General features: G+C 41.3%; 1 protein-coding gene across 9 annotated transcripts in view; it reads right to left on the reverse strand.

Moving 5' to 3' along the window:
* ARVCF (ARVCF delta catenin family member) overlaps window positions 1-25,351 on the reverse strand; it is an 803,654-nt gene that overhangs the window by 637,034 nt on the left and 141,269 nt on the right. The window lies entirely within an intron of this gene.

Genomic DNA, 25,351 nt, shown 5'->3' on the forward strand with positions numbered 1-25,351 from the left:
GTCCAGAAACCGGATGTGGAGACGCCGGAAGTGGCTGATGATTTGCTGACGCGTTTCGTCACCTAGGTGACTTTCTCAAGGCAGTAGGTAGTGTGTACAGGTGTGTATCAGTTCAATGATGATTGGCAGTTTGTCCCGGATGTTGAATTTGGCCAGTTTATTGCAGATACTGAATAACTGCAGATAATAGCTTGAAGTGTCGTACATATTACCATGCGGCAAACATATAGTCAACATATGAATATGGATAGAAATTTGAATGTGGATAAACATTCCTGCGGTGACAATTATGGAAAAGGGGGGTATGGAAATATGAAAAAATGAATAAATGAATAAACAGTGTATCTGTAAGTAGCGGGATTGGTATTAGGACTATACCATAGGTGAGGGATAGTAGATTGGATACAGAGGTACATATGTCAGGGTGAGGTTGATGCTGTTGAATGGTAGTGAGATCATCAGCAGTGTAAATACATATACATAAATCACATATATATCAGACAGTATACGTAAAGAAACCCTCAAAGGAGGAGTTACAACAAGGCATTTTCAATCTCAGTAATTTTCCACTACGAACGCCACATGCATCCCTGTTACACAAGGGATTAAAATTTGCCCCCTCCAACAAACCAAATAAATTTGAAATGTATCTCGATTGACATAAATTCACTAGGAAACTTACCCTAAAAAAATACTTCCTCAAACACCCACCACAAACCAGGAATGAGGCGACCACGTCTACATATAAACACAGTACATTTAAACCAAAATCACAGTTCAATCCCACATTCCTCAAAGGTCCCCTCATCCAAACCTTTGAACATATGGTCATGGAAGATATCCAAAAAATGACCATCAACGATAGACCTAATTGCATTAATCTCACCCTAGCTGAAACCATTGCTCTGAAGGAACTACAACAAAACACCAACATAGTCATCAAGCCCGCAGACAAGGGCGGCGGGATTGTTCTGCTGAACAAACAAGACAACATCACAGTAGCCACTAATATTCTGAATGACTCCACTACATACACCAAATTAAATACAGATCCAACCACTACATTCCAACAATCACTAACCAAACTGTTTAAAACTGGTTTAGAACAGGGGATCCTCACCAAAAAAGAATTTGATTTCATATCCATTACACATCCCACCATCCCAGTTTTTACTATCTGCCAAAGATACATAAAAGTGCCACTCAACCTCCAGGCAGACCAATCATCTCTGGTATAAATTCCATCACATCCAATCTATCACAATACATTGATCATTTCCTACAACCATATGTCAAAGTCCAGAAATCCTATATTAGAGATACGACTCACATCCTCAATATTTTGACCAATGTGGAGTGGAGTGACGATCTCTGGCTTGTCACCAGCGACGTCACCTCTCTCTATAAGGTCACTGCTCATCATCAGGGTCTTCAAAGCATTGAACATTTCCTCTCAAGTGATCCAACTATACAACCATTACAGGCCCAATTTATTTTAGACAGCATTCATTTCATACTCAACCATAACTACTTCTGGTTTCAGAATACCTTTTACCTACAGACCAGAGGCACAGCCATGGGGAACAGGTTTGCCCCAAGTTACGCTAACTTGTTCATGAGCAGGTGGGAGGACCAATACATATGGTCTAACCACCAACATGGGGCAGGCCTGGTCCTGTGGCAAAGATACATTGATGACATAATCGCCATTTGGAGACATCTCTCAATAATTTCCTGCAAGAACTCAACACTAATCCATACAATCTCAAATTCACCACCAAGTACAGTCGCAAAGAAGTAGAATTTCTAGATCTACTAATTTTCATCCAGGACAACCATTTAGAAACCAAAACATATCAGTAACCAGTCGATGTAAATAGCTACATCCTTGCCACAAGTAAACATCATCCACAATGGTTAAACAACATACCATATGGTCAATTTACAAGAATTCGCAGGAACGGTTCACAACTCTGTCACTTTGCGGAACAAGGACAACAGTTAAAACAACAATTCTTGGACAAGAATTATCCCTTAGATACAATCGAATCCGCATACACTAAAGCTGAAGTTAGGGATAGGAAGTCTTTGTTACAACCCAAAAACTCCCATATTAATTCAACACAACAAGAAAACAAATAATAAAGCATTTAAAATTCAGAAAATTATCAATTCACACTGGAACATACTTAAACAGGATCCCGAACTACGTCACATTCTCCCCCCGAAACCAAGTATCATATTTCGGAAAGCTCCCGACCTCAAAAAGAAGCTGGTTCAGAATCACTTCCTCCCTAGGACAACCGTACAAACCACCTTGACCCCACACCAACAACAAATAGGTTTCTACAGCTGCGGCAAGTGCATAGCATGCAGGACACGTGGCATGAAAAGCACAAAGCCAACCAATACCTTTCAATCCATCACTATTAAACAAACCTACAAAATCAAGGATTTTATCACCTGCGATACTAAAGAGGTAGTGTATCTTCTTCAATGTCCGTGCCCACTACAGTATGTAGGGCGGACAATTGGACCACTAAAAACTAGATTGGCAGAACATGTATGGAACATCAAACGGAGCCTACACACCCATAGCGTATCACACCACTTCCATCTGAAACATAACAGTGATCCATCTTTCCTCACATTTAAGGCGATTTCTAGAATTAAGAGGAACTGGCGAGGTGGAAACCTCACCAAAATTATTAACAAAGAAGAACATAGATGGATCTTTGAGCTGGATACACAGACCCCTAAAGGTCTCAATATAGAGTTCGATGTATGCAGTTGTCTGTAAACTCATATCACGTACGGCAAGGTCAGATTCGCACCGTGCTGGCATACCACCCAGTCCATGCCCGATCCCATTCCGAACTCGGAAGCGATACTGGGTGGGCCTGATCAGTACCCAATGTGCGAACATTGGGGAATATCAGGTCCAGCATAGTGCGCAATCTGGAGAGTTAACCTCCCTACCCAGTGATGGAGTACTGACACCTACTAACGACCAGACCCAGTAAATATATCCCCCTGAGAGTACCATACCCAGCAGAACTGAAGGCCAATATTCAAGTCTCGTCGATACAGTTAATATCCTCAATATTTTATTCACAGACCATTACGCTGCCACTAGAATTAGGGATATATATACAACTATTTATCCATTTATACCCGTTATAAACTTCAGCTCAATAGGGTGGCATCATCCAATATGCCAATTCTGTCCCTATCTATGTATACTGTCTGATATATATGTGATTTATGTATATATATTTACACTGCTGATGATCTCACTACCATTCAACAGCATCAACCACACCCTGACATATGTACCTCTGTATCCAATCTACTATCCCTCACCTTTGGTATAGTCCTAATACCAATCCCGCTACTTACAAATACACTGTTTATTCATTTATTCATTTTTTCATATATCCATACCCCCCTTTTCCATAATTGTTGTCACCGCAGGAATGTTTATCCACATTCAAATTTCTATCCATATTCATATGTTGACTATATGTTTTCCGCATGGTAATATGTACGACACTTCAAGCTATTATCTGCAGTTATTCAGTATCTGCAATAAACTGGCCAAATTCAACATCCGGGACAAACTGCCAATCATCATTGAACTGAGTATAAAGGGTCCGTCCCGCTGTACACACTAACTACTGCCTTGAGAAAGTCACCTAGGTGACGAAACGCGTCGGCCAATCATCAGCCACTTCTGGGTTCTCCACATCCGGTTTCTGGACTTACGGTTAGGCGTGCGTTCCAAGCTGGGACGCATGCTGCCGCAACACTCGGTGAATCAGATCACCACCACTCTGCAGATTCCCACATTGGACATTGGACACTGTATTAATACTGTCTGGATCGCCCGCTTACCATCATCATCACATATTGGATGAACAGGACGATCCCTGGAACAGACACTTCACTTTGGACCGCTACCAAGCGCAAGTATCATATTCCAATTTTACATCCTGGGCACTTAGCCACGTTACGCTGGACTTTACCATCCTCCATGACTATAACTGGTTGAATCTCCACTTTGAACAAATTACCTATGCTGGAATAAGTGCATTGTGCACCAATTACTGTACCACGGATTTATTGCCTTGTATTGTATGTTATTGTTTACATGCCATATCAAGTCATTGTTTTTAATATACATGTGCTCATGTTGCTAATGCTTGATACATTGTTGCATTTTTCTATTGATAAATATTACCCTTTCTTTAAATTATCCAATCATCTCATTATTTAGGTTTAAGCGCAGAATATTTTGTGTTTATGTTGGTAAAATTGTTACAGAAATCGCATTGCAGTAATTTTCTTTACTGTGTACCCAGCTTTATGTGTGTATTTTGAGTAGAACGTATGATAAGATACAGAATATCTTGATGTGACCCCAGAAATGATACGGCAGGCATCATCATCAACTTGATGACTGGTGTATCTTTACTGGTAAACAAAAAAAAAAAAAAAGGAGATAGGGAATAAAATTCCCGTAAGCAGGTATATATTTATTGCTTGGGTAAAACTACAGGTGTCAGGGTGCCCATTATTGACAGTGGCTGCCAGAGTATGTTGGGGCTTGTGGAAGTAAAACCACCAGTATTTTAATTTAAATGCTTAAATAATCAGTGTCTGTATAATTTTTGCTGTTATGAACTGTTGTGGAACTTATGTTATTGGCATACAGCTGTTTGTAGTACTACAAGTGCCAGAATGCCCATGCAGTCAATGGCTGCCAGGGATTGCTGGGACTTAAGGTTACAAAACAGTACTTTATACTCTTTATAACTATACACTATTACTGTCACAATCTGCCTTCCATGAGGATGCTGCTTGCCTCCTGCAGCTCCCGTCTATCAATAACTATGTGTCACGGGCACTAGGAGTCTTTACCCAGTATCACCCGCTGATGGTCTTATCAGAGCAGTTGAGTTGGTATATGATACTCTGATGGCAGGGTGATAATGGAACTGGAAACAGCAGATGGTTAGAGAATACTCAGAAAGTCTATGACTAGCAGCACTGGTAAACAATAGGTAACTGAACACGAGGATCTGGATGGACAAGGACACGTGAGGGTAGTCAGTGGTCTGCGCACGGCAAGTTGTACCACTGCTATAGTGAGAAGAATGTCCAGGAGTAATAAGGAGGTGGAAGTCAGCAGTCTGCGTATAGCAAGTTGTACCACTGCTTATGTGAGAGGATATATGCAACTGGTGACACAGGGAAACAGGAATCAGTGGTTTGCCTCTAGCAAGTTGTACCACTGAATATATATGTGAGGAAGGACACGAGGAGATAAATGCAATGCAGAGTCTACACGGGTACACTGAACTTGATCCCACGTTAAACTGCACACCATAATAATAATGAATGAACAGCACTGCACAGATAAACAAAGTCACTAGAATAGTCCAGCAAAAGGAAACACAGTCAATAATAGCAATAGTCTCAGAGGATGGAAACTCCGGAGGAGAACAACTCAGTCCAGATGGATATGCAATACACCAGCACAGTCAATGAGAAGTATGCATACCGTGGTTCAGATGAGCAGGCTGTTAGAGATAGCTGCAGGGATACCTGAGCGGCAGGGAACAGACGAGATGAGAAGTCCTTGCAGAATGGAAGCGGCAGGTAGGTGCAGCGCACTGTAGGTAGGCCAGCAAGGACGACAAATACTCAGGAAGCAGTAGTATATCGAATTGAACAGCAGGAGACCACGGGAGAGTTGAAGCGATGAAGCAGAGCTGGAAGCCGAGGAGCGTAGACTCGATGCTAACAGGCAAGTTGACACAAATGGACACACTGTAGAAGCAGTAGGCAGCGGGTCAGCTGACGGCAGGTAGAATGCAGACTGGAGCGCTGAGACGAGCAGGACTCTGTAAACACGCTGAAGTAGCTAACAGGAATCAGCTGGAACAGTAGCGAAGTAACACAGGAGAGTTTGAAGTAATCTGTAACTGTAGATACACGGAGACAGCGGATAGGAATCAGCTGCTGGAGTCACGATGACACACAGGAGAGTTTGCAGTAATCTGTAACTGTAGATACACGGAGGCAGCGGATAGGAATCAGCTGCTGGAGTCACGATGAAACACAGGAGAGTTTGCAGTAATCTGTAACTGTAGATACACGGAGGCAGCGGATAGGAATCAGCTGCTGGAGTCACGATGAAACACAGGAGAGTTTGAAGTAATCTGTAACTGTAGATACACGGAGGCAGCGGATAGGGATCAGCTGCTGGAGTCACGATGAAACACAGGAGAGTTTGAAGTAATCTGTAACTGTAGATACACGGAGGCAGCGGATAGGAATCAGCTGCTGGAGTCACGATGAAACACAGGAGAGTTTGCAGTAATCTGTAACTGTAGATACACGGAGGCAGCGGATAGGAATCAGCTGCTGGAGTCACGATGAAACACAGGAGAGTTTGCAGTAATCTGTAACTGTAGGTACACGGAGGCAGCGGATAGGAATCAGCTGCTGGAGTCACGATGAAACACAGGAGAGTTTGAAGTAATCTGTAACTGTAGATACACGGAGGCAGCGGATAGGAATCAGCTGCTGGAGTCACGATGAAACACAGGAGAGTTTGCAGTAATCTGTAACCGTAGATACACGGAGGCAGCGGATAGGAATCAGCTGCTGGAGTCACGATGAAACACAGGAGAGTTTGCAGTAATCTGTAACTGTAGATACCCGGAGGCAGCGGATAGGAATCAGCTGCTGAAGACACTAGGAACACGAGGAATAAAAGTGGTCTGGAAACCACAACGGCAAACAGGAATCAGCATCAGCTGAACACACGAGCAGGCACTGGAACACCTTCAGAGACTCATGAGGAATGAGACTCCATGAGACTCCAAGATCAGGCCACGTGGTATTGACCACAGGTGCTTAATATAGGGAGTGTTGCCTGATCAGCCAATTAAGTTAAAGGAACAGAAATGAAGGTTAAAAGGGACTGCACATGCGCAGTACCTCATTATAATGGACGGACACGGTTCCTAGCTACCTTAGAAGTAGCACTCACAGTCCGGTGAGTGACACTATGGCAGACTTGTTTGACCATCCAGCTTTCCACTGCCTGCATTCAATTGCACCACTAGCAATCCAGCACCTAGTATGTGGCAAATTTAGCTATCCGTCTCTGGTGTCTGCATCCCATTGCACCACTAGCAATCCAGCACCTACAGTCTGTTGCATTTTCAGCTCTGTTGTCCTTATCCTGCTTCTCCAGCCTCTGAACTAGACCATGCTATCTGGCTTCTCAGCACTGACTCTTTGAACTATATTATTAGTGACCATACTCTGCATCTGTGGCTTTCTGAGTTATCCATGCTATACCTTCCATACCCTACTATACTCGTTGTCTTACCAATTATTGCATCCTAAACCTGTGTTATAATAAACCACTTTGTTCCACTTACACTCTGTCAGTGGTCTTTACATTGGGAATCCTGACAATCTGACACAGGCTAGCCTACTGCACTTAACTTGCACTTGTAAACCACTGATCCACCTCTCCAGATGTTGGGAACTGCAAGTTATGTCAAGCTTAAAATTTGGCCACATTTTACTGTTCATACAGCATAAAACAAAGAGGATATTTGCGGTTCACAGCTGAACTTTAGCCAGCTCTAAATCAAACCCTTTGCTGTGGGGATAAAAAAAAAAGACAATAAACAAGTATGCAGACTGATTCATCCTGTTATTCAATTACAATATGTATGCTCTATCCTAGACTAAAGCAGGGATCTCTGCTAAAGAGGGGATAGAAGAAAAGAGGGAGAAAGGAGAGGAGGGAGGTCAAGGATCAAAAAGGACCATCGACATGCCTGTGCACAAAATGTGAATGTACACAATCTGTAGAATTTTCAGATGCAACCTGGAAAGCACAATAACCCCACAGACATGCTTCATTGTTGGGGTGATGTTCTTTCACAGGATTGTAACATACTATTTTCTCAAAAAATAAAATTTCCACTTTGGTCTCATCTGTCCACATCCCCCTAACACAGTTGTTTCCTCCTTAGTATCTTTCAAAACAAAGACCTTTTGTTCAGGTTTTTTGTGGTGGTCTCATGAACCCTAACATTAGACAAAGCAAGAAAGGCCTGTAAGTCCTTGTAGGGATCATTGAAGGGATAACAATGGAGTTGAATTTGCTAGACATTATCTGACTGTGGACTGATGGAGGCCAAGGACGTTGGCAATGGTTTTGTAACCCGCTCCAACATTATAAGCAATCGCAACATTATCCAGAGGCCCTCAAAAATATTTTTTGTTCGGGGTATAATTCATTACCACAAGGCTGCTATACATTCAAATATTCAACAGCTCCATATCCTTTCTTGGATGCACAATCTTATTAATCTAGAAATAATCAATTCTAAAAACAATACTAGCAACAACAGCATGTAACATTTGTGCTGAATATGCTATGCTTTCATTTAATCATTGCTTGAGCATATAAATGCAAGAGTACAGAAGTGAGCTGTCCAGGGTATTGCTAAATGTGAGAAAGTGCATAACCAGCACTCCTATAACAATGGAATGTATATAGTACTTTAGATTTAAATTCTTTGCTAATAAAAAGAGATATAATCCTATGACATGCCTCAATACTTCTGATGTCCTTTATTTTCAGCTCAGTGACCTGACCAATCTAGAAAATAGCATTGTTTCTAAGAGAATAGGCAGCTTATGTAGCTATACCAGTACCCATCTGTCAAGCTCTTCAAAGTCTTGGGTAAATTATCTGTGAAGATCTCCAAGTGTAGTATTTCCATTGCAAACCCCATTATACAGAATGAAATTCTCTAGCCTATTCCAGTCTGGAATCTGAATACCCAGCATCCTCAGAAATAAATTGCAACAACTGCCTTCTGCTCAGAATGGCCTCTCTGAGCTGCTAAAATTTGCCTTCTTTACTGCGTATGCACAGCAAAACAATATGGAATTTTGTATGAAACGTAAGCTGCATTTACAGCCCCCTGCAGCTGGAGAAGTGCATCAGGGTCTGCAAGCACAACCTTTTTACAATAAAGATGTTCACATGTAAGTTTGCCACTTTTTGGAATAGCAGCCACATCTCCAGAAATGCACCCTTGCAGCTACCCAGGCTGTGGAGTAGATACATGATGATAGTATGGATAGTTGGATAATGGATAATGAGTTCTGTGACCATATAAACACATGATAGGCCAAGTGATTTAATAAAGGAGACAGAAATCTGCGGTGACTTCTAATATCTGCAATCGATAATTTACAGTAGAGGACACATTATTATTATTATCGTAGATTTGTAAGGTGCCAAAGTGCTCTGCAGCGCTGTACAGTACAGAATACAGGACATAAATAAAATACACAAGTTTTCCTAATGAACACTGAAGCAATAACATCAGAACTCAGAAATAGGTAGCAAAATATGTAGTTTTGTCAGTTCATTGCTTTAATATGCAGCAAAGATGTGTCTTTCAAAGACTAGATGGAGTTAATGCCATTCCACATTTTTAGAGCACGTCATAATGCGATCAACGGTAAATGTAGAAAGGATCATGCTGACGGGTTATCTGCCTGCTTTATCGGTCATTTTCCAACAAAGGGATGAACTGTCAGAAAGCTCTGTTGCTATTGTAGTATGGGATATAATGGAGATGGGGGAAGAGCTGTTTATGTGCACAGAACCTGCAAGCTCCTAATTATCCCTGTTACGATTTCTGCCACCGGCAAGCATTTTTGTTTTAAAACAGAAGCAGTAATACACATTGTGACCATTTTGCAAACACACACACACTCCCTTACAGCGGTTATATATCTAGAATTGTATTTAAAGGATCCATGAGATATGGTAAAGCACTTTAATTAAAACAGGACACAAACATAGCTTTTCAACCTGTAACTAAATGTAGAACTGCAAATTCTTTAGTATATTTACAAGACACAAATCATATTTTCAAGCAAAGCATAGGTACACATAAATCAAGGGTATGTTTTCATTGCAGAATATTTATAACAGATCAAGACTGGAATGTATAATTTAACAGAGAAATTGCAGGTTCAGCGATATGTAAAGCAAGATGACAGATGAAATTTATGTTTGTAACATGAAGAGTTGGGCTGAACAACTCCAACTGTATTTAATTGGAAATATATATATAGAGAGATAGATAGATATATATAGATATTTATACTACAGTTTTACAATCAAGTTATTACACTGAGAAAAATGACATCAGAGATTCCGATCAAAGTAGTGATGTAGATCATTCAATACACCAAAACAACTTTAGAATCTGGCTTAGAAAGGAGTAATAACAGTGTAAATGTGCTATCCCAGATATCATGATTACCGCCCTAGCCTCAGTCAAACTGATGTTCCATATCACCCCTAGCCTCACTGGTCTTGCTGGAAGCACAATGTAAATATAAAGGACATTATCATGTACCATTTGCAAAAATGTGACCACCTGCAGTTACCCAGTGCTATTTTGAAGATAGGAGTCCACACTTAATCTGCCTCGCAATTGGGAAAGTGCCGCACTATGACAGAACACCTGGAACCACTCAATTCACCCACTGCTAGCAAATCAACAACACAAGGAGGTAAATGTATCAAACAGCGTTTTTATGAACTGCCCAATGAATTAAAGGCAACTGCTTTAAAACCACCACACATCATTGGCGGTTTGAAACTCAACCCTCAAAAAGTCCTAAAGTAAAAGTGGCGGTGCAGTAGATTATAACCAATGCACAAAGTGCAGTTTCATACCTTTACCCCCAAGGTATCAGCACTCTTGCCATTTCTCAACTTTGCAAAGCAAAATGGGCCTACTGTGTGTCTTGCCAAATAGCCAACGAACTGAACTTTATTACACCGCAGAGTGAAATCAGGAGCCCTGGGTGTAATTCTGTAGCTCCCTATCGAAAGAGCTGTTCTGAATTTTTGACAGGATGTGTGAATCTGAAGTGATTGAGCACTCTTCATAGTGACATCACCAGGTTGCTTAGCATCCATCAAACACTGTATGCTCAGGCACTTCAGTAATTTTAACACAGTGCGAAGTGTTCAAGCAATTGGTCTTTAGCTGTCCTCGACAGGCCAAGTCCATTAATGTTGGCGGCAATTTCTATGTTGTTGAGAGCAATAAGCTGCAGTGAATGAGGAGAAAGGCAGTGGGTGGTTGAGAAGTGGTTAAAATAGCTCTGGACTATGAAGGACAATGTGTCCCGGATATAACTGTACGTATATGTGTGTCTGACTATGGGGACATTCTCTATATTTGTGGCACAAAAAAAATACATAAGTGTTTAAGCAGAAAAAAAAAATCAATTTGTGGTATTTGAAAAACCCATGCTTCTCAAAAGTCACCTTTTTGACAATATTACAGTATATTCATATACCCTGACACATGGGTATTAAAGATTAGGTGATCAACACACGCCAACAAAACCAAGTAAATATCTTTGACACCAGAAACGAATGTAAGCGAAAGGACTCATACACACACATTCTGAAAAGCGTTCAGTTTGCGTTGCCTTTTGCTCCGGACATTCATAATAATTAATGCTCTGTCAAAGCACTAAGTGAAATGTGCAAATTACATTATGCACTTGGAGCAATGTCAAATTACCTACTATTCAATTAGCATAATTTTTCAACACAACTCTGGAGCCTTAAACTTATTTTTCACTGAAAAAGTATAAAATACTATCTCTCAGTTAACTTTATATGAGAATTCTATGGGGTTCCCCACACGCTCCGTCACCCACACAGCTGGTGTTGATAATAGAAACAGGAATCGCTTCAGCGAGGTGTAAAAACACCTTCCTACCTCAGGAGGGTGATCGGGGTGTCAATGGACCAGGTGAGGAGAAGAGTTGTTTATTTAATATCTATTGTTCAAGAATATGATACAAATAAACAAGCAAACCACCCTCCATTGGCATTGGAGGGGGAGAGACACATGCAGGCTGTGGTGGAATGAAAATTTAGATTTTCATTTTAATATTGCAGTGTGCTGTAAATACAACTAAATAGAAACTAAAAAAAAAAAAAAAATATATACAAAGATAAATATATTTTCTTCTTTATTTCTAAATTAAAATATGTTCTAGATTTATTTTGTAAAGGTTGGGGACATAGCAACCCCTACCCCATTCCAAGTAGATGATCAGGTAGCAAATATCACCTTTTCTACAATGGCACAAATCCTTAATGACCTATATCTCTCTTATACCAGTACCCACTCAGGGGCCTGATTCTATCCAGGAATGCTTTCAATGCCTGCCTGTGAGACTTGTGCCAAGTGACAAATCATGCAAATTCCATTCTGCACCCTTCCTATTTTGAACACTTTGTTCATGTTGCACATGTGTAGTACCAGTTTACTCAAGCAGATCCTCATTTTTAAATATCCTTGGCATAACCACTTTATTTCATTTATTATACACAGAAAATTAGCAAAAAAAAAAATGTTCAAATGAGATACCAGTGAAAAGCTAAATTTGATGCTTAAACTGATTAATATATTAAACTCCTGCAAAATTGTCTGGAACCGTGAGACAATTGTCAAAAACATCTAGCACTAGAAGGGATAAGGCACATAAAGCAGATTTATTTACACATCTCAAATCAGTCCAATATTTATTTTGTGAAATTACCCTGAATATAATGTTGTTCAATGTTAGAGCACATTCTGCTGACAAACTTTGTTGGTGAGTGTTGACCACATATTTAATAGTGATTTATATGTTAGCACTGCATTCTGGGAGTGCCAGAGAAATAAAAGATATGCGGTGGTAACTATAGAAGTTCTCTAAAAAGGTTTGGGGGAAGCCACAAACTTGATTATCTAGTTAACAATTATGAATATGACCCTCAGCTGTAAATACCAAACTGTATGGGTCGTCTCTTTTGTAGAGATACTAATTTCCCATTCGCTATTTTAAACATACCTTACAAATAATGTGACAAATATGGTAATGATGCTAAAAACAAGAGTGTCATTATTTCAATACATTTCAAACAAAAATATAAATGGAGTGAAAGTGAAAACCACTGCCCAATTTTCAAATAAGTAAAAGACTAACTGTTCATACCTGCAACACATCTTAATAAGACCTTTCTTCCCCTGTGATGGTGTGACATATCCAGATTGGTGTTGCTACACATTAATATAGACATGGCAAAAAATATTGGCAGCCTTGCACTTTTTTCCAATAACTCGCAATTTCTCTAAACAAATGTTGCAATTTACAGCACTGTTTGGTCTCAACAATTCTTTCTCTGTTAATATTACAGAATCTTTGCATTTATTCTGAATTTAATACTGTATATCATTTTAAATCAGAAAATGAAAAGAAATGGCATTGAGAAAATTATTGACACCATAGACTTAATACTTGGTAGCACAGCCTTTGGTCAAAATAACTGCAATTAACCACATTCTATAGCTATGGATGAGCTTCCTGCACCTCTCTACTGGCAGCTTGGCCCACTCTTTATTATTATTATCGTAGATTTGTAAGGCGCAACAGTGCTCAGCAGCGCCGTACACTAGGGAAAACAGGACATACATAAAACAGGGACATACAAGGTAGACAAAATAAATGCAAAGATGAAAACAAAGGGTATGAAGGACACTGCTCATTAGAGAGAATGCATTCTAAGTGGAAGAGGGCACAGCTGAAACAAGAGGAATAAATGTGTTTTTAGAGGGGAGATTGGGATAATTTTGAGGGTGCTTTAGCAGGAATAGTGTTATCGAGGATAAGTTCATCTCTAAAAAAGAAATGGGTTTTCAAAGAGCATTTAAAGATTTAAAGATTACTCCTTTTGTGCAAAACTGCTCCAATTCTCCCAGATGTGAAGGTACCGTCTCCCAACTGCTGTTTTCAGATCTCCCCACCAGTGTTCCATGGAATTTAGATCTGTACTCATTGCTGGCCACTTAAAAACAGTCCAGTGTCTTGTCTTGAACCATTTCTAGATGCTTTTTAGCAGGAGAGTTCAATCCCCTTACATTTAAAGACCAGGGGGGAGGGGACAGATAGAGACAGGATGGAAGGATAACAGGACACAAAAACAAACATAAATAACCCCAATGCTGGGGTTAAAGTAGTTGCCAGAGGGAGACATCATCTGGCAAAATCAGTAACTATGGGGACATGGCCCTAGAAACAGTGTACCCACCCAAGATAGTAATACAATTGAGTGGCAAAGAACAACAAAAAAATGAAAAATCACATAAAACACTTATAACCTGTAAAGTTAACATTACTAGTAAGATAGAAAATCCTGCTATATATTCAAGTCGTATATAGATATCCTGAACAAACCAATCAAGTAAGGAAATAATCTAATTATTAAGGAACAAACAAAAAAACATATATAACGGCAGGATATCCCATTTATAAACTTTCAAAGAGTCCCGATCAGCTCTGAGACTGAAACTGAGTATACATCCTCTCACTGGAGCTTCACCTTGAAATATAAGTTGGGATCGGAAACCGTGGTGATGAAGACCCTACAGAGTCCAGAGGGCATGATGTTAAAGTGAATCCTCCCAGCAGGAAGAAGACCTTCAAGTAAAAGTAGTAGCAGAAGACAAGAGCTTATCTGCGGTTCTCCATCTAGACTCGGGTAGACCCTCCAGGATCAAGACGGAGAGGCTGTGGTTGAGGTTTAAATGTCCCAGGACTTCAGAAGTTGTATACCTTCTTCAACAGCAGTAATCACATGAGTAGAGTTGTTATGCTGGATAATAAGTTTAACTGGAAAACCCCAGCGGTACTGAATTTGGTTCTCACGAAGCGCTCTAGTAATAGGCTGGAACGAGCGGCGTTTCGCAACAGTGGCTGGGGAAAAGTCCGGGAACAATTGCAGATTTTGTAAGATCTCTTCTGCTACCTGTGTTCTGGCTGCTCGTAGAATCCTTTCCTTGATATAGAAGAAGTGTACCCGCATTAGCGTGTCGCAGGGTGCCGACTCCAGTCCGCCTCTGGGTTTCGACAGTCTATGTATGCGATCTAGAAGTAGGTCTTGATCAGAGGCTTCAGGAAGGAGTTTCTTGAATAAACTTTTAGCAAAGGCCGGAAGCTCTGAGATTGAGATAGACTCCGGGACACCCCGCAGCTTCAGGTTATTTCTCCGGGAACGGTCCTCTACATCAGCCAACTTGTCAGCCATCCCAAAGACATAATTTTCCAGTTTCTCATGGGACGTAATGAGAGCATTATGAGACGCTGCAAACTCCTGCATCTTATCTTCGATATGGGAAGTTCTCCCGCCCACTTCCGCCACCTGCGCCTTGACCTCCCGAATCGAGGAACGCATTTCAGATAGAACATCGGTTTTGGAAGAGTCAAACATTAATTTCATAGATTTAATGGTGACTGGGGCGTCCTGGTCCATTTGTGATAGAACCGAGGCGGATGTAGACTGGATTGGAGCTGGCGAAGTTGCCCTGGATCCCGGATCCACTGAATCTATGTGTTTAGGGACCGCTCCTGCGGAAGGTGAGGATTGAGGTTTGAAGAACTGTATGGCAGATGGTGTCTTCGAGGCCTTATGCCTTTTAGGAGCCATAGTGCGGCCTAGATCCAATTGGCGTATAGGTGGGACTAGATACTTTAGATAGATTAAAAGATGGAGTTGAGAGCCTTGTTTGTAAACGTAGTAAGAGACTAATCAAGGGATAACATATTTTAGAAACGATACAGGTGATGGCACGCTTAGGGTATCTTGGGCGGGTCACCCATTTCATGGTCACATTTGTCACATCTCCATGTGTAGCTTACATGTGGGCTTGCGACTTTTATGGAAGCTTTGGTTATTCGTGCAGACCGAACATCTGACCGGGCAGGTCTGAATTCTTATGCTCTCCACAACGGTGGGTACCAGCCAGCACCAAATGGATAAACAATGATAGGTCTGCTTCTGGCTGCTCCCCTCAGAAGCCACAACAAGATGCCTCTCTGCTTGTTTAAGACTGTGGCAGAGGTGATCTGGGGCAGGAGGATATTCAAGCAGGAGGCTTAGAAATTTTTGACAGCTCGTATCCTGGGAATAAGGAGAACTGGCCCACTTTTTCTTTTTTTTCCTAGTTTATTTTATGGTGAGCTCTATGCTGCCCACTATATCTCCTGGACCTCAGCTTTGGAGTTAGCCTGGGAGGTGTAGTATTTATAGCCCCCTGGGCAGACTAATAGATTGGAGGTCTGAGACTTTCATTTGGGGTGTTTAGCACCCGCGTACCTGAGACAGATGATTCATTCCTCCCGGAAGTGCCTTGCGAACCGGAAGTGCGGCCAGGACGTCGGACCGGGGACCTCCGGTTTTTTGTGCCGCAGATGGAGCACTGACCCGGAGGCTCGAGGAGATAGACAGCCAAACCCTCAGCAGGACCGCCCGTCGGGAGAGGTATGTGCAGGTCTCAGGCGGGCGCTAGTTTAAGCAGCGCTGCGGCACAGCGGGGCAGAAACGTCCTCCACTCACTATCACTCACGGAATCTACGGGCAGATCCGATGGTTGCTGATTCAGAGGGATGATAGGGTCCGTAGAAAACGGGAGGGCAGCAGGCTCCAATGTTGAGGGTTCCAACGGGGACCAACTTGATGCCGGGAATCTCCACTCCGCTAGGCCCACCGGTCTTTCAGACGGACCAGAGCCCCAAAAGTGCAGTTTTGCCCCTCAAGATCTATTAAGGGAGATCACCTTCTTGTAGATGAGGATTAGGGGCCGTTTTAGAGGCAAGCGAAGGGCGATTTTTGCCAATTTTCGGTGTCTCAGAGAGGAGCTGAAAGACACAACGTCGACACAGTATGGCAGATAGGCCACTCCCCCCGCCTTCAAGATGCTTTTTGAAGTGCATTTGGGGTAATTGATCTGCTGAAAGACCCATGGCCTTCATCGAACACTCAGATTTCTCACACGGGATTCAAAATCTGGAAATTGTACTTCAAAATGGCCTAGTAACTTCCAGACTTCATGATGCCATGCACATGTTCAAAGCAACCATTGCCAAATACAACACAGCAACCCCAAAACATCACTGAACCTCCTCCATGTTTAACTGCCGGTTATGATTTCATTTCTTTGAAAGTTTAATTTTGCTTTCTGTAAATATAGGGATGATGTGCTTTACCACAAACCTCTAAATTGGCCTATTCAGGTGTTTTGGTAAACTCAGTCAGGCTTTCTTATGTATCTCTCTCAACAGTGGGTCCTCCTGAGCCTCCTAACATATAACTCCCTTTCACAGAGTTGGCAATGGATGGTGTGAGCTGTCATACCTTGTGTGACAGGATGGACCGCCTATGCAACCGTCTGTTGTTAATGGGAACGGGCTGGGATTACTTTGTGACCGTTCCCTTTCGTTATCCCACATGCGCTCACTCACCACAGTAGGAGGGGCTTACAAATACTGCCACCACTGGACTCCTGTACCGGCATCCAGAACCAGGTTTCTTCTGGATAACAGAAGCTGCTAATGTACCCCGTTACTGGTGTACATGGGCTGGTACTCCTGACCTCTTCCTATAGGTCAGGGTTGCTGTGGATGGATCCCCCCCTAGCCTATCACACTGGCAAGGGCTGCTGGGTTGTGGGCAGAACGGTAGTACTGGCTGTTGGGTCCAAACCTTAGAAACAGCCGGAAATGGATTCGATTTTGGGTCTAATTTGTAGGTAACAGGATTTTCAGCATGAAGACATTTTCAAGCAGGTCTTTGAAGCAAGTTATGTTTATTTGCAATCACACTGATTGAAGGTACCATTGATCAGGTCTGTCACTCACCGGACTGTGAGTGCTACTTCTCGTGTGTTTAGGAACCATGGCCGTCCACCATCCTGAGGGTCTGCGCATGTGCAGCCCTTTCAAACCTTCAGTACATGTTCCTTTTAGTTAATTGGCTGATCAGGCAACACTCCCTATTTAAAGCACCTGTGGTCAATACCTCGTTGCCTGATCTTGGAGTCTCATTCCCCATGAGCCTCTGAAGGTGTTCCTGTGTTTCCTCGTGTGTTCAGCTCCTGCTGATTCCTGTTGTTCGTTTGTGGCTTCCAGACCACTTCATCTTCCCTGTGTTTCATCGTGACTGCACCAACTGATTCCTATCCGCTGCCTCCGTGTATCTACAGTATCCTGCTCACTTCAACTCTCCCGTGTTTCATCGTGACTGCACCAGCTGATTCCTATCCGCTGCCTCCGTGTATCTACAGTATCCTGCTCACTTCAACTCTCCCGTGTTTCATCGTGACTACACCAGCTGATTCCTATCCGCTGCCTTCGTGTATCTACAGTATCCTGCTCACTTCAGCTCTCCCGTGTTTTCATCGTGACTGCACCAGCTGATTCCTATCCGCTGCCTCCATGTATCTACAGTATCCTGCTCACTTCAACTCTCCAGTACTCATCGTGTCTGCAGCCAGCCGATCCGCTGTCTCCGTGCTTCTACAGTGTTCCTGCTTGTGTCAACTCGCCTGTCTGCATCGGATCAACGCTCCACTGCTTTCATCTCAGCTAGACCGCCTCAACTCTCCCGTGTTCTCCAGGTGTCCAGTTCTATATACTACTGCTTCCTGAGTATTGTTTACATCCTTGCTGGTCTACCTACCGTGCGCTGCACCTACTTGGTTACCGCTTCCACCCTCCTGGGACTTCTCATCCTGCCGGCCTCCAGCCGTTCAGGTATCCCTGCACCTCTCTCTGACAGCCTGCTCTCCTGAACCACGGTATGCATACTTCTCATTGACTGTGCTGGTGTATTGCAGACCACTGACTCCTCGGATACCTTCACCTGGATTCCATTCCTTCACCCAGACAGTGGTACAACTTGCTATACGCAGACCGCTGACTCTCATCACCTCCTCGTTACTCCTGGACATTCCTCCTCACTATAGCAGTGGTACAACTTGCTATACGCAGACCACTGACTACCCTCACGTTTCCTTGTCCATCCAGTTCCTCGTGTACAGTTATCTACCTATTACCAGTGCTGCTAGTCATAGACTTTCCTCGAGCATTCTCTTACCATCTGCTGTCTCCTGTTCCGTGATCACCCCGCTACCAGAGTACCATATTACCAACTATACTGCTCTGGTAAGTCTATCATCTGGTGATACCTGGGTAAAGATTCCTAGTGCCCGTGACAAGGTCCGAAGGAACCAGAAGAACACATTTCAATACAAGACAGTGCTTTTATACAGATTTGAACACAGCCTCTAAGGGTATGCCAACCCACTGAGCTATTGTAATATACAAGTGACTTGTATATTACAGGCACCTGCTACTCACCACAGGTGAGTTCAGCCCCAAAGTAAAGGTGAATTAAGTAGCTGATATTTAATTATTTCTAATTACTTCTAAAAGGTGCCATTAATTTTGTCCAGCCTATTTAAAAATTTCTATGTGGAATAAGCTGTGTTTTTTTCCCCACTTCTAACCAAAGAAATGCATATGTTGATACAAAAATATTTTGCAAATTTCAACTTTTTTGGGGGGAAAAAACTGTGAGGGTGCCAATATTTGTGGCGACGACTGTATGTCCTGACACGTTGCTTGTTTAGGAATCACTAGACTAAATGTTACATCTGGCACCCTGTTGAGAAATGAAGTTGACTGAGTACCTGCTGTGAATTTCATGGTTACTGATACATGAGGTAAGTTAAAAATTTAAAAATTAAACTGGAATGACTTTAAAAACTCAGGAATATGCTTTATTTTTTCCTCCGGCTTAGCCTACTAAAATTTTACATTTAAAATATGAAGTGAGGGCAGCGGTGAAAGAAAATCCCTTGTGACAGATGTACAGGAAGAGCTGCGTAGCTGTTATTTTGATAAAGATATAGGCACACTGTTAAAACAGATATTCAGAACATTTCTCTGTAACCGACTTCATAACCACTCACTTCATGCATCAAAATCTCATCATGCATTCCTCAGGGAGGCAGTAACAATGGTCATGATGAAGCTGCTACTCCTTCATACACAATGACGCTCATGACCAAGAAAGGAAATATATAGCAAAGTGATACAATAATACTTTAAAGTGAGTCTAACATCCAAAGTATGCAGATTTATATTTTAGTAAACTTAATTATATGTAGTATAGCAAGCATATATTGTACCTATATCTTACTAATATTATAGTGTGGTGGAAATTGATACCTTAATCTCCACATTCAGTATGTATGCTGTCTCAATTTCACTTAGCTGAAAGCTAATAACCAATGCACTTTTGATGTTTTATGTTTCCTATAATCAATGTTACAGAAGTAAATTCTCAGTTTCTTGTTTTGTTATTTATTTTTCTGATTAGAGAGACTGCTGATCCGATAAACTTACTACAAGAGCCTTGTGATGTCCTTTTCATTATCCAGTCAAGCAGCATGGCTAAATCATGTCATTCTCACGGTGATCCATTCTGTACAACCAAGCCACACAATTAGATAAACTGCTTGGGTAAATACAGTTGTTTGCTGGGAAGATCAAACAAACAGTGTTCTTCCTGATGCCTGATAATTGTAGCATTTGTAAAGCCAGGATTTACCATACACCCCATTCAAAATCAGAATCATATTCAATTTGTATTTGTATTAAGTAGTAGCTTCTACAAGTCACCGGACATCTTTGCAGAGGAAATTTAAAACGGCAATCTCTTTACAGAAAGGAAAGACTTTGGCCTGGGTCAACTTAACATATAATGCAATATGTGGCACTAACATTCCCTGTTTTTAATACAGAGTATCATTAGTAGTGCTGCTTTTTGCTTTTGAGATATATATATATATCTAATATATATAAGCCTAGCGGCGTGTGTTAGTGTGTGTGTGTGTGTGTGTGTGTGTGTGGAAAAAACTATTTTCTCAGAAAGGGCTCATCCAATTGACCTGAAATTTGGTATACTGACATTATTTGACAAAAAAAATTATAATAGTGAAGTCAGTTAACTTCCATCATCCCCCCTTCCCCCCGTGGGAGGGGTAGTAAAGGCTAAATTTACCAGTTGAGGGCTCAAACTCTTGACCGTGTGGATATTTATTTACCAGAGCCTGTGTTTGGTCATGGACAATTGTATGTCGCATTTTCACGAGTACGGAGAAGCAGTGATGTGAAAGTGCAGGTTATGAATACTGCCCTTCAAGGAAGACTGATTGAGCACAGCGATAAGGTGTTTAGCAGAAACGTGTATCGAGAGGTTTTAGAACAGTAAGACGATGGAGATTAAGGATGTGGCGATGAAGATGAAGGATGAGGTGATGGAGAAGAATGATGAGGTGGTGACATGTGGACAAAACCATGTTAAAAAAGGGTGCTTCCTTCGGGAAGTAACGCTTTTCCCCTGAGGAGGCCTGGCCTAGCCCCAAATGCATGACAAGAACCTTTTTAACACCTTAAGTAGCTTGATTTGACTAGAATGCATGAGTATCATGCACGGGTTAACTTGTATATATATATATATATATATATATATATATATATATATATATATATAGTGGTCAAAGTGGACATTTAAAAATGTCGGTATGAAAAATGTTATGGCAATGTAAATGAATGGTATTTGATAGTTTTACAATGAATGTAGTAGGAGAAGTGATTTATTAAGGAACATAAATGTAAGTGGATTACATGTCAATGAAAGCAAGTTCATCCAATTCAGCTTTGAAAGCAAGGGACATTTCCGACAGCCTACAACTTTAAGGCTGGAACAATTTACAGTATGGGTGTGCCACAGTTGGGCGCACGCACATCCATCCATCTCTCAGGCATGTGAACGTCAGCCGTAACTCTTGCACTAGTAATGGGTCAGGTGTAAGTGCCGATTGATAGTGATAACGGTGGGGTCTGTGTGCTAGAACATGTGTTTGCAATCAAGGCCAACTGTAAAAATCCATTTTATGTACAGTAGGCCTTTATAACATAATGAAAAATGTATTTCATGTAAAAAAAAAACAACAACTTTTTTTAAAAGTATTTTTATTAATGACTTAATGACTATATTATTAACAGGTGTTAATTTATTTATTAAATGTTTTCATCTGTGCATTCTGATAGGACTTTATATATAAATATGCATTGTGTGCATCCTGCAGTGTGTTGTGTCTGTCTGCATACGGCAAGTGCAATTTCCGTCCAATTTAAAAAAAACAACAAAAAAAACCACACAAATTGCTTTCCTTGATGAATCAGGCCCATAGTGTCAAACATTTATTTTTAAACACTGCCACTTTCGCATTTGTACAGTGCACAACAGACCGGGACCTATCTCGTCTAAGCACAGAACTGCATTAAGCACAATCTGCCAAGATTCAATGGCTTTCTGATAGCAAATAAACAACAATACTGCAAGGGTTATATGGATGATCCATGTTCATTGCCTGATGTCAGACTCACTAAGAAGGAGGAAACCATTACTGATAGCATGGCCGCACACAAATCTTTTTAGAGCTCCTGTACCATCTACTGACAACACTACCACTTTGCACTATTGATACTAATATAATATTATTCAAAGTCCACATTTATCTACATGTAACTCTGAGTGCACATTATAGCTATTCTAAATGCTGTATATGACTGAGATGAATAGTACTATCCAAAGGGATATATTTAACTAAATATGTTCATCATGGTTTATTTCAATCCTCTGCACACTTATACCGCTTTCATACTGCCGCCCAGGCAATATCTCGGGTATATGAACTCGGGATATTGCCGGGGGACAGAGGCTCCCCCAGAGTCAAATTCCTGGGTAGACCGCGTTCATACTGAACACGGGGTCTGCCCAGGGTCTCTTTGGCAACATCACAAGAGGTGCTCTGATTGGCTTCTCTTGTGATGTTTTTTTTTTTTTTTTTTTTACTTTAACATTGTGTCTGGTGAGACCCGGATTGAAAATCCCAGGTCGCACCATTCATAGTGCAGGCTTCCCGGGCAGACCCGGGTCTACCCCACCAAAAGACCCAGGTCTAATGACCCGGGAATTAGACCTAGAACCATTCATACTGCACCTCGACCCGGTCGTCCGGGCTTGCCCTGGCAAAAACCCGGCTTTTTGGTGCAGTAGGAATGGGGTATTACTTTGCTGAATTCACAAATAAGGGCAGTGCCAGACCCAGGAAATCTAGACTGTGGTCTCTGCTTTATTATCTGATCCAGATACCAATAGGTCACTGGTCTAAAGATAGAAGGTAATTATTTACTTTTAAAAGGGCTTCAGTGGAAAGTCTGGTAAACACAAAACAATATTCTACCTTTTTGGTTTATATTCGAAAATGTCAGTGTGATTTAGTGGCAATTTAATGCCTGAGAGACAAATTTCCTTAGCAGATTTACTGGAACTCAACCGGTATGTTTCCTTATTATATAACTTGTGCACAGCAAAAGAAGAAAAGTTTAAGGAATCTCATAGCAAGAACAGTTGTTTCTCTTCTTGCACACATTTTCAGCTGCATTTTTTGGCATCCCACAAACACACAACTCTGTAACAAGCTTTATACTAGAAGATGAAGTGCTATAAATATATTTATATACAAACTTGGCATTATCAATCAAAGCCCACAAAACAACATTGAAATCAATATCACCTTATGTTCATTTCTCATTTTTGCCATTTATTCGAACATTCTAATATAATTACTTACTGTGTAAGTATTTTGTCTTTACCCTATCATCTTATTCTATACAGTGGTGAAGATTTTGTGTTTGAATGAGTGGTAGGAATTAATAGAATACAATCTTTAACCAAGTTGCAATATTTAGACCTTTATAAATGTTAGTTAGAAATTACCTAATAAAACAAAAGCTTCACAGAACAAGTCTGCATTTACTCTAACACAAACTGCATTCTGAGGATTTCTACCTACTTTGAAAAAGGAGAAATAATCTCTTTGTTTCAATATATGGTAAAAGGTATCCTCCAACTTATAAAATCATTTTTTTCCTGAAGCCAGTCTCCAGCATCTTTTCAGAAACTTTACACTGGTAGTCCACCAATAATGGAAGGGTGCTGCGGTGGTTACTATCAGTGGCATATCTACCATCATCATCATCAACATTTATTTATATAGCGCCAGAAAATTCCGTAGCACTTTACAATTGGGAACAAACATTTATAGGACAATACTGGGTAATACAGACAGACAGAGAGGTAAGAGGGCCCTGCTCGCAAGCTTACAATCTATGGGACAATGGGAGTTTGAAACACAGTCGCATGTGCTACATCATATTGCACACTTTACCAGCTAGGATGCAAAGGTAAGAAGTATTCAGTGGGCTGTGTGATCAGTCACACAGCAATGTTGGTCAGAGGGTTGTTGTCTTGTGTTAGCTGTGTAGAGGGTGGTAATAGGGTAACCTAGGGAGATTAAGATGCTGGTTGAGGAATATTATAAGCTTGCCTGAAGAGGTGGGTTTTCAAAGAACGCTTGAAAGTTTGAAGACTAGAGGAAAGTCTTATTGTGCGAAGGAGGGTATTCCACAAAGTGGGTGCAGCCTGAAAAAAGTCCTGTAATCGGGAATGGGAGGGTGATGAGAGTGGAAGAGAGACGGAGATCTTGTGCAGAATGGAGGTGTCGAGTCGAGATATATTTTGAAACAAGTGAGGAGATGTATGTCGGTGCAATTTTGTTGACGGCCTTTTATGTTAGTAGAAGAATTTTATATTGGATTCGTTTGAAATACAGGCAACCAATGTAGGGACTGACAGAGTGGCTCAGCAGAGAAAGAACGGTTTGCAAGTAAAATCAATATAGCCGCTGCATGCAAAATAGATTGTAGGTGTTCAAGCCTGATTTTGGGAAGACCAGTAAGGAGGGAAATGCAATAGTCGATGTGGGAGATGATGAGTGCATGAATTAAGGTTTTTGCAGTGTCTTGTGTGAGATATGTGTGTATTCTAGAAATATTCCTAAAATTTATATAACATGATTTAGATATTGAGTCGATGTGGGGAATAATTGATAGTTACGAGTCAAGGATTACACCTAGGCAGCGAGCTTGCGGGGTGGAATTTATGCTCATGTTGTCAACAGAAATAGAAATGTATGGCAGGAAGCTTCTGTTTTTGGGTGAGAATATTATTAATTGAGTTTTTGAAAGATTGAGTTTGAGTTGGCGAGAGGACATCCAAGATGAAATGGCAGAAAGAAAGTCAGTAACGCGAGACGACACAGATGGTGAAAGATCAGGAGAGGATAAATAGATTTGTGTATCATCCGCATAGAGATGATACTGAAATACAAAGGAGCTTATTAGTTTTCCTAGAGAAGTGGTGTAGATAGAGAATAGCCGAGGACCTAGGACTGAGCCTTGTGGT

The sequence above is a fragment of the Mixophyes fleayi genome, chromosome 1 (assembly GCF_038048845.1).
Source record: "Mixophyes fleayi isolate aMixFle1 chromosome 1, aMixFle1.hap1, whole genome shotgun sequence".
Classification (NCBI taxonomy): domain Eukaryota; kingdom Metazoa; phylum Chordata; class Amphibia; order Anura; family Limnodynastidae; genus Mixophyes; species Mixophyes fleayi.